This window comes from Meriones unguiculatus, chromosome 5 (genome assembly GCF_030254825.1).
Source record: "Meriones unguiculatus strain TT.TT164.6M chromosome 5, Bangor_MerUng_6.1, whole genome shotgun sequence".
In the NCBI taxonomy this organism is placed as follows: domain Eukaryota; kingdom Metazoa; phylum Chordata; class Mammalia; order Rodentia; family Muridae; genus Meriones; species Meriones unguiculatus.
The window spans coordinates 94,202,936-94,214,360 of NC_083353.1; the positions used below are offsets into that span (position 1 = coordinate 94,202,936).

General features: G+C 37.6%; 1 pseudogene; it reads right to left on the reverse strand.

The window, feature by feature from the left end:
- Nucleotides 1-666: 666 nt before the first annotated feature.
- LOC110553642 (large ribosomal subunit protein eL29-like) lies at nucleotides 667-1,177 on the reverse strand (annotated as a pseudogene).
- Between the last annotated feature and the right edge of the window lie 10,248 nt (nucleotides 1,178-11,425).

Below are 11,425 nucleotides of genomic sequence, written 5' to 3' on the forward strand. Positions count from 1 at the left end.
AACTGGCTCCCACAGACTCTAATGCTTATCTCAGTCAGTCTATAGCATTATACCCTAGGAGACCATTATCAGGTATTGTTTGCATTGAGCCTGCTTCATCCGTTAATCTATAGAACCTATCTTTAGAGAAGATGTCACTCTACAAGAGTTTTGATGTAATCATGTCTTAAGCCTTATTATAAACATAGGATCGAGTTAACAATCATCAGGAAACACTTTTTATTATTATTTTCAAATTGTTCTGTATTTAACTATACCTAAAATAAACTACTCAAAGTCTGAACCAAAGCTGACAACTGAGTAGTGTTGAAACTGACTCCCTGCCTCTCCTGGATCTACACCTGTGGGATATAGTGCTTGCAGAGACCCTCCCCAACTACACATACACACACACACACACTCACACACACACACACACACACACACACACACACACACAAGTCATTAGAACTCTAAGAAAGCCTATCTCATCCTTGTATCATGTTAATTATTTACATATAGTTGAATGCTTTCTTTTTTTATTTTTTTCTTTTCTTTTTAATAGATCTTGTTTCAGGTTTATTTGTAAAAACAGCACAGGACACTGGTCATCTGGTCATAGTGTGTAGGTGGGTGTGTCACACCAGTCCGTCTGTCATCACATTAGTAGAACCATTTCCTCATTTCCTACGGAGCCTTCACAGGGGCCTGGGCACCTTTGGGAGCCTGAGCTGGAGCCGGAGACTTGCCCATAGCTGGAGCTGTGGCCTCTGCCTTGGTTTGAACCTTGGGCTTTGATTTGCAGAGCCTATGACCCTTAGCCATGTAGCTTCGAAATCGCTTCCCAAGCTTGGGGTGAGCGATGAAAGCCAGGCGGCTGAGTTTTCGGCTGGGGGCCTTTGGCATCTTGGGTTTAACAGCTGCAGGCTTCACAAGGGCCTTGATGTCCTCTGCTCGCTCACTCATTGCCTTTGCGTTGTTTGCTTGCATCTTCTTCAGGCCTTTCTTGTTGTGCTTCTTGGCAAAGCGCATGTTCCTCAAGAATTTGGGGTTCGCCCCTTAAGAGATTCGAATCTTTGTGACTGGGGTTTCTTGATGCCATTTATGTGCCATTTGTGGGACTGGTTGTGTGTGGTGTGGTTCTTGGACTTGGCCATGTTTGCACAGTAACCCGCGGCTCCCACAGTGTCTGAGACCAGAAGAGAGCGAATGCTTTCTCTTTGAAAGCACAGAACCCTTTTTTATTTTTAGCCAGTGCAGTTTTAAGTGTTCACCTGGCTAAGAATTTTTTTTTTTCAGAATGAATTTTATTGGTAAAATGTTCTTGTGGAATGTATACAATTTAACATTGTTCATTCACATTTCTCTACCCCATTATCTTGTGTCAATCTGAACATTGCATTGTGGTGTTTATTTCAAGCATCATCTGTCTCAAGTTTGTGTAAACATGTCACCTTTTGTTCTCTGTATTGTCAAGAAAACAATCAACCTATACTATGCAATGGAGAGAATAGGGTGGGAAGGCCTGGTCCAGAGGGGAGGAGAAGGAAGCAAGTGGGAGGAGTTGGAGAGGAGAGATCAGCAGGAGAGGACTTGGAACCTTGAGGAGAGATGAACTGGACCTACCATATGACTACCATAAGAGCAAGTATAAAATGGGAAATCTGAATGGGAGGAAACTATGTGGGCTTGGAGGTTTAGGATGGAGTAACTATTGTCCAGCATTGTGTTCTAGGTTAATTAAATACATCCAAGTCTCTGTGGTGACTTGGGTATGCACAGGGTTTAGGAATAACCACTGTTTAACTAAAAGATAAATCAATAAAAAATATTAGTAATCAAAAACAACATTCCTTTATAAGTAACTGAATTAATTTTACTGTTTTTAGTGATAAGATTTTAGAACTCCCGTCTCTCCTTAGCCTTTCCTGAAAGATGGTTTTACCTGATTGATGAAAAGAAAGGATAGTTGGCATAACTTTCAGGCATACAACTATCAAGAATGTGGGTTTTATGAAAAAGTGATAAAAATGCAGAGAACAACTGAGACTGGGGAGTCCAGCCAAAATGGGTAAATCTACAATACAATTCCTTCACCCAAGGCTCAGGGAACACAACAGAAGAGGGAATGCTCAGATTGTAACAATATAAAACCTGCTACAAGAGTGTGTTTCCTAGAAATAAGAGGGAATCTCAACCGTGATAGTTCAACAATATGTCTTCCCTAATAATATCTGGATAAGGACAGCATAAATGGCATAGTCATATGGAAGAGAAATAAATCTTTAAAGGCCCCAAACCTAGAGAAAGAACTACAGGCACCAAAGAAATGCTGAGAACAGGTTTCTCCAAAGAAAACCTATAATTGGTTCAGTAACACTAAATGGATTGAACAGGTTGTACTTACGTACGTGGTTACACACACACAGAGACATATGTATATGTGTATGTATATGTGTATACCTATCTATTCAATCAAAGAAAAAGAGCCCATGATTTCTAGAAGGAGCAAGGGAAGGGTACAAGGAAGAAATGGTAAAGAGATGATGGAAGTGAGAAGAATGACATAGTTATGTTTTCATTTAAAATGACTACAAATATGAATCTAGTGTTTGTCAAATTGACTGGGAACATGGTTGAACTTCCAAGCGACAGCTCAACAACTTAACACTGTAACAATTCAGCATGATTACCCGGAATAGATGTGGATATAAAATAAATCTATGTGAAATGATATCTTTAGAAAGTTTTAATTTGGGGAATATCCATCTTTTTATGGCTCTTTCCAGCATTTTCTCCTAGGTCAGACTTAATCTACAATATATCTTGATCAAATGGCACAGCATGTAACTTTCATCCTATAATCTTATGTAGCGTGTGCAGGCCAGTAGCCTAGGTCCTCAACGGCATTATTCTCAGATCCTACTGGAGATAGTCACATGGGAACTGAAGAGAAATGTTGTTAAGTCCCCTCCATCTGGAGCTAGCCTAAAGGTTGACTACATTTGAATAGTTTAGCATAATATTAAATTGGCACAAATCACTTTGATTGAAAGTTTTATTATTCTGGCAGCTCTTATTTACTTCTAACAGATTTTTCCTCCTAGTTATACTCGTTAAATCTGCAAAGATGCAGAGATCTTTCATCCTACACTAAAGAAAGTAGATGCATATTTGTTATTAATTTTTTCCCATTTGGTCTCTGTGTGTATGTGCGTAAATGCATGTGTGTAATACATGTTGGATGGAGGCAAAATGAGAATACTGGATGTCTTCTTTTATACCTGTTCTTTTTAGTTTTCTGAGCTTGATGATTTGGGCTTGGCTGGTTCGCCGAGTCTCAATGATCCTTTTCTTTCCACTCCCATGCCCTGCACCAGTGCCTAAGCATATCTTTTTTTTGCTTGTTTGTTTGTTTGTTTGTTTTGTGGGGGGGGGCTGCTAAGGATCCAAACTCAGCTCTTCATGCTTGCCCAGTCAGCACTTTTTATATTGTGCCATTCCCATCACTGTTCCTTTCCCAAAAAGTGTTTTGTGTGTTCTTTGCTACCTGTTTTTATCGCAACTATTTTTTCCGTTCTGATATGTGACATTGTTTGTCCTTGCATCATCATAGTTTTTCTCAGCAAAGCAAACCCATTTCCAAATAAATGACAACTTATTACAGCATGTATTTTAAAGAACAAATGTAAATTCAATGTTCATACTGAACAACTTCTAAACTCTTACAGTACAAGGTGTCTTAGCTAAAGGGTAGATTTATTTGACTTCTCTAAAATATAACCTATGTATACATCTTGTCTCTCCATGACTGGTGAAAACCATGTGGGCCATGGTGTTGCTGTTACTAACTGTTCTCTTGCAATTTTTTTCCAGGATGGTAAAGAGATTATCAGCTATGCGTGGTCATCAGAAACAGGCACACAATTTGTGCGCAAGCCTATCACAAGCCAGCTGTTATTGCCTTCTCAAAAATATGAAGAAGATCCTAAGTGTGACTCACATCGGTCCACGTGATGGTAAGCACAGCAGTAGGTATCATTTGAATCACGGCAAATCTTCCAGCATCTACTACAACACCTTTATCTTGTAAACAATCATGACTTTCCTAATTGATCATGTGGGATTCCTGTAAGTTAACCACAAATTCTAGATCCCTAGAATAGATAGAAGCTTGCTCAACAAAAGCTTGGTCCAAGGTGTATAATACAGTGAGAGTTCCAGGAACATATATACAGTATGAAATTCTTTTTTTACTATGATGCCCAGTTTTTGCATTCACTGTGTTAAATATTATTTTAATATTACTGAGCATTACTTTTCTAGGGATTGTGTCCAGGTCTTCATAATATTCACATGTTCTGCCACTGAGCTATATCACCAAACTTAAAAAGCTATTGGTTGCTGAAAGCAATAATTTACTTTTTGTTTATTTTATTTCTGTGTTTTGTTCCTTGAGACTCTGGATAAGCATGGGTTTATATTTATGGGCATCATATTTCAGCTCTGTTAATTAATCTCCCAAAATACATATTCTGTTCTCAAATCAATAAAGAATATTTGGAATTAAATGATTACTTGAGAAAAAAATTAATGTGGTACAGATGTTTTCCTTCTTTTTTTTTTTCTTTATATTTCCAGTTTAAGCATCTTCTATCACTCAAAGTTAGAATCTTAATAGTTTCTTTGTCCCTGGTAGAAATGTCTAAGGTATAAATTTGTATCAAGTCCAGAAATGATGATGTTGTGATTGCTTCATATACTGCTCCCCCCCCCCATTTTCTGTCTTCTATTTTATCTAGGAACTCTCCTTTGAGATATATTTTCTCCTAAACAAGTCCAAGACTGTTTTATACACTTAGACCCACCACTTATATCCCCATATGTTAAAATGGTTTTTAACAAAGTGTTGTCCTTCTATGTAGAAACTCTGAAACTGAGAAAATAATGCCAGAAAAAAGGTATGTTATTTTTTGAAATCTTCAAGTATAAAAACTGTTATCATTAGTGTTCTACTAAAGTGTCTAAGCAATTTGTCAATAAACTTCTTTATTTTTCACAAACATACGCACACACACATAAATTAGGTCACTGAAATATTTTTTTCTCTGTCAAAAGTCAATGGGGGGAAGAGGATATAAAAACAGATGGTTGGCTCCTACATATATTCTTAATGACTTTGATGCATTGCTAAAACTGTCCTCCTTTTTGTAGAGATTGACAGAAAAGTGAGTTCTAGATGATGACACATGGAAGGCCTATCAAAATGTAAACAAAGACAAAATTTTATCCATCGACACTCTTGCCTTTCCAAGACATAGTGCCTTATAAGGAGATCTATAGCCCATGGGTCGCCATGAAACACTGGGTATAGATTTTGTTTTGTCATGCTTGGGAGAAGTGAAGTGAAGGCTGATGGCTTATAAGCACCCTGCATTGCTTGCTGAGATAGAATGATGCATTGTGTTAGTGAAAGAAAGGGAATACAACAACAATCACTGTAAATATCTGTGCTGGGTTTTGCAAATCATCCTTAGCTGTCTTTTTTACTATTATGGGGAAAAAAGTTGTCAAAGAAGTAATATACTGGTCAATATATTTATTACATGATTGCACTAATAATTATCAGCAAGCAAGAATATGAGTAATAGGAATATAACTATTCCATTGCACTTACTGCTCATTCAAATACAAAATATAAATTGATGTAACCTGAAAAGCTTTAAGGGTTTTATGTGAGATGCATATTTTCTCATTTTTTAGAGAAGAAAACAAACAAAAGCAGGGTTAAACATTTAATTCAATGTCACCCAGACAATTATATGCTGTCTAACTGGGAGAAGAATCCTATTGTATTTTGTTATTGGCCTAGCATCTATTTCTACCTGTTAGAACACATACACTGATATCTCTCTGGATGAATCCAAAGCCAATAAAAACAATCACAAGAAATGGTTTTTAAACGTGTAACAATCATTAGCCGATATGAATATTGGCAAGCTGCAATCCTTTTCTGTTTAAACATTTAGAATGGGATTTTCTCCACATTGAACTAATAGAAATCAGATTTTCATTCACAGGATTGTGATTTCATTTATGTTTCTGAAAGCATGGTGAGCTTTGCACAAAACAATTTTCCATCTTTTAAATCTTGCTAATCCACTTTAAGCCAGGCCAGAGTTACACCTCATCCCAGCTGCTGTGATCACATACAGACTTCCTCCCCTAATCTCTTCAAAGGGGATGTTTCTTCACCCAGGAATACTTCACAACATGGGATTTAGAGTTAGAATCCAGCTAACTTTTCCAGGTTCATTTATAATTCAGCTGTTATTCTAAGACTATAGCAGGGAAGGCCTTATCAAAACTATTCCCAGCTCTATGCTGGCTGCCTCTAGTTCTTGCTGTAGCACTTTAATAACTGATGAAGTTGAGGATACTGAAGGATTAACTGCGAAGCACATCATGTACCTGCGAAAGAAATAGAAAACTGCCCTGACATTTGACACATTGAGTTTTGATGGCATATTCAATTGTTTGTTGATTGGTAAGCTATTAAAAACAATTGTTCTATGTGTTTCTGAACACAACTTCCATTGTAGTATAAAAGGAAAGATTTATACGCTTTGAAGAGAAAACAGAGTAGTAGGCAACTTCCGCTTTAGATCAAGCATTTGAAACTCTTAACCATATTTAGCTTTTAGTAAGTACTTAACAGATGCCATTATTAAGTTGCAGTACTTAAACGGTAATATAAACATCAATTTTCTTTAACGATTTCACAGAAATCTACAACTGAAAGAAGTTTGCAAACCATGGTTTGACATTTTCATGTTAAAACAAACAACCTACACATTCACATACATTTCAGAAAAAAAAGAGAAATCTGTTACTTCTTAAATTAAAGAATATTAATGGAAAACCTTCCTTAGCTGTAAAAACTGAAAAAAAATCTGTAGCTGTGTGAATAAATCCATCAACATTTTTACTCAGATTTGTTTTTGTAGTGTTGGGTATTAGAACCTCGGACAGCTTCACTTTTACTGTTGTGATTCCTTGGAATCCCTTCAGCTCTTGTGGTAACTCTGAGTATCACACACCCATTGCAAACATGATCAAGCATGTTTTCACTGTTATTAGCTCAAATATAGGCTTCTAACATTAATCCCCTGCCTCTGCTGAAAAATAAAAGTCAAGCTCACAAAACAATTTTTTTCTTACAAATATACCACAGCTACCTTTTGCATCCTCTTCCCCTCTCTCTCTTTTTGTTATTCTCAAGTTTATTATAAAAATGTGTGTATACACATCACCAGAAAAGATTTTTAAAAACATCAAAATATACAATATAACTCTCAAATAGAGAATCATTTATGTGAGGAAATTTTTTAAAAATTACTTAGTTCTTGCACCAAATATAAATTATTTATTTTATCTCACATATCTTTTTTCCTCACATGGTATATCCTGATTATGGTTTCCTCTACTCCTCTCAGTCAATTCTTCCTGGAACTCCCAGCTCCCATCTGGATTGACTGCCTTTTTCTGTCTCATTAAAAAAAAAAAAAGTCAGAGACCCTTAAGGGTACATACTCAGGATTCCTATAGAAACACTAAACTGAAGCTGTAATACATGTGCAGAGGACCTGGTACAGGTCTGTGCAGGCCCTTCATATGCAACCCCAGTCTCTCTGATTTCATATGAGCTTTGATCGTGTCGAGTTAGAGAACCTTGTTTTCTTGGTGTCCTCAGTCCTGTCTGGTTCTCATAACTCATTCTGCCTCCTCTTCCAGTGTTCCCTGAGCCCTCATGGAAGGGTTTAGAGAGTGGCATCTCATTTAGAGCTGAGTATTCCACTCTGCATAATGTCTGGCTGTGCTCTCTGTATTTGTTCCCATCTGCTGAAGATGAAGGCATCTCTGAAGACTGCCGAGCACAGTACGGATCTACGAATATAGCAGAATGTTCTTTGGAGTCATTTTTATTTGCTATTTTTTAAACAGGTAGTATTTGATTTTACCATAGGTGCCTGGATAACTAGTTTTTGGTTTTTGTTTTTTTAGGGATGGGTTTTCTCTGCAGAAGAGGGCCGTAAGTAACTAACAAGTCTTGTGCCACCATTGCCATAGTGTAGTTTACAGGTAGTACACTATTGTAGATCAAAGTGTCTGTGGCTGGCTTAGTGCTTATATTTCTCTTTTGGTAGCCTGCAGATTATCTTCCTAGTCAAAGATGCCAGAACACGAGGGTGAGGACTCTATGCAGGCAACCAGCTTGATTTCTCCGCGTTCAGTGAGTTGTGTAGGTGCTATCTTCAGCAACTGGATCTTGCTCTTTGTGAAAAGTAAGCTATGATTTGGCAATAACCTGAGTTGTTTGTGGATTTCCACAGAACTCCCTTGGCCAACAACTCAATTGTTGTAACTCGGTCCAGAGACTGGAAACTATTTGGTGATAAGGGATGGCCATTTAAGACTCTGTCACCTCTATTACTTACTGATTTCAATAAGTTTGTCTTCATACATAAGTTTTTGTTTTGAGCCAGAGATTCTTTCTGTAACCTTGGCTGTCCTGGACTTGCTTTGAAGATCAGGCTGGCCTCAAACTCACAGTGATCTGCCTGCCTCTGCCTCTTGAGTGCTGGGATTATAATGCCTTTATACTATATAATAAAATACATAATTATATATATTATGTTATAATATATAATGTATTAGAAAGTTTTTACTGTATTAACTTTGTATACTTCCCCTCAAATTGCCCTTGATTTTATCTATCTCTTTCTCCCCCCACATTCTTCTCTTCTCTCCCTGTCTCTACTTGATCTTTCTGTTCCAGTTTTTCCCATCCATCCATTCCTATCTATTTAACTCCCTATTCATAAGGAAATCTATCTGTAACCCCTAATCCCTTACTCTGTACCTAAACTGTGCTATTCTCCTGATGGTAACTTGGTTATCATTGTCTTAAAAAATTATATCCTCATAAAAGTGAATATACATCATGTTTCTGAGTATACATCATCTTTCCAAGTCTCAGATACATCACTCAGGATGATTCTTTCTATTTTATGCATTTATTTGCAAAGTTCAGATGTCATTTTTTTAAACAGTTGTATCATACTACATTGTATAAATATACCACATTTTCTTTTTCTATTCTTCTGTTGAGTGACAATTAGGCTGTTTCTAACTTCTGGCTATTTTGAATAGAGCAGCAATGAACATGGTAGAGCAAGTGTCTCTATGGAAGTAAGAAGCATCCTTGAGGTTATACACCCAAGACTGGTACAACTGGGTCTTGAGGTATGCCCATCCTCATTACTTGATTTCCATAGTGGCTGTAGGAGTTCACAGTCCCACCAGCAGCAGATGAGTAATCCCCTCACACCATATCTTGGCCAGGATGAGCTGTCAGTTTTGTTACTGATCTTAGCCACTCTGACACATGTAAGATGGAATCTCAAAGTAGTTTTGATTTGCATTCCCGGATGACTAAGGATGTTGAATATTTCTTTTAACTTTTTCTTTTTTTTTTCTTTTATTTATTTATTTATTTATTTATTTATTTATTTATTTTTATCAGTTACATTTTATTAACTCTGTATCCCAGCCATGTCCCGATCCCTCATTCCCTCCCAGTCCCTCCCTCCCTCCCTCATCTCCATCGTGCCCCTTTCCAAGTCCACTGATGGGGGGGACCTCCTCCCCATTCATCTGATCCTGTTTTATCAGGTATCTTCAGGACTGGCTGCAAAGCCCTCCTCTGTGGCCTAACAGGACTGCTCCTCCCTTCGGGGGTGGGGAGACCAAAGAGCCAGTCATTGAGTTCCTGTTAGAAATAGTCCCTGTTCCCCTCACTTTGGGAAACCAATTGGTTACTGAGCTACCACAGGCTACATCTGAGTGGAGGTTCTAGGTTATATCCATACATGGTCCTTGGTTGAATGTCAGTCTCAGAAAAGACCCTGTGCCCAGATATATTTGGTCCTTGTGGAGCTCCTATCCTTTCCCCATCAGACTAACTCCCCTTCTTTCTTATGATTCCCTGTACTCTGCCAAAGGTTTGGTCATGAGTCTTTGCTTTGAAAACACTGCTAGTTAGAGTCTTTCAGATGCGCTCAGTAGACTCCTGTCATACGTTCAATGCACATCCCATCTGTCTTTCTAAATTCTGAGTGAAATATCCCAGAAGGAGAAAGACAAACATGGGATATACTCACTTATATAGATCTATAAGATATGATAAACATAATGAAATCTATACACCTAACTTTTTCTTAGTCATTTGAATTTTCTCTATTGAGAATTCTGTTATGTGACCTTATTTTTAATTTGCTTATTTGTTTTCTTATTTTGTGGCATTAGTCTTCTGTCAGATATGGTGTTGGTAAAAACAAACAAACAAAAAACACAACTCTTCCCATTCTTTAGGGTGCTACTTTATCTGATTAATGGTGTCCTTTGCCTTACAGAAGATATTGGTTTCATAGTTCCCATTCAGTAGTTGCTGATACTAGTGCCTGAAATATCAGGGTTCTGTTAAAACAGTTGTCTTTTGTGTCAGTGATTTCAAGGCTATACCCATTTTCTTTTTCTGTCAGGTTCAGTATATTTGGTTTTATGTTGAGGGTTTTTGAACCATTTGGAGTTAAGTTTTGTGCAGTGTGATAAGTATGGATCTGTTTGGATTCTCCTACATGCAGCCATCCAGTTTGATAGCAGCAAATAAACTAAATTTTGGAGGTAACATTAACAAAGGAAGTGAAAGATTTGTATGATAAAAACCTCAAGTCCCTGAGAAAGAAATTGAAGAAGATATCAGTAGGTAGAAAAATCTCCCATGTTTATGGATAGCTAGGATTACTATAATAAAAATGGTCATCCTACCAAAAACAATCTACAGATTCAATGCAATCCCTATCAAAACTCCAAAGTAATTCTTCATGAATTTGGGAAAAAAGTTTTTCAGCTTCATATGTAAACACAAAAAAAAACAGGATTGCTAAAACAATCTGGACTGATAAAGAACTGCAGGAGTTAGAACTATCCACGATTTCAAGTTGTACTGCAAAGCTATAGTAAGAGAAAACAGCATGGCATTGGCATACAAAGCTGACATTTTGATCTATAGAATCAAATTGATGACCCAGACATATATCTGACGACCTATTGACACCTAATTTTTTTAAACTTTTATTGATTACACTTTATTCACTTTGTATCCCCCCATAAACGCCTCCCTCCTCCCCTCCCAATCCCACCTTCTCTCTCCCTTCTCGATGCATGCCCCTCCCCAAGTCCACTGATAGGGGAGGTCTCCTTCCTTCTGATCCTATCTATCAGATCTCATCAGGAGTGGCAGCATTGTCGTCTTCTGTGGCCTGGTAAGGTTGCTCCCCCTTCAGGGGGAGGTGAACAAAGAGCAGGCCAATCAGTTCATGTC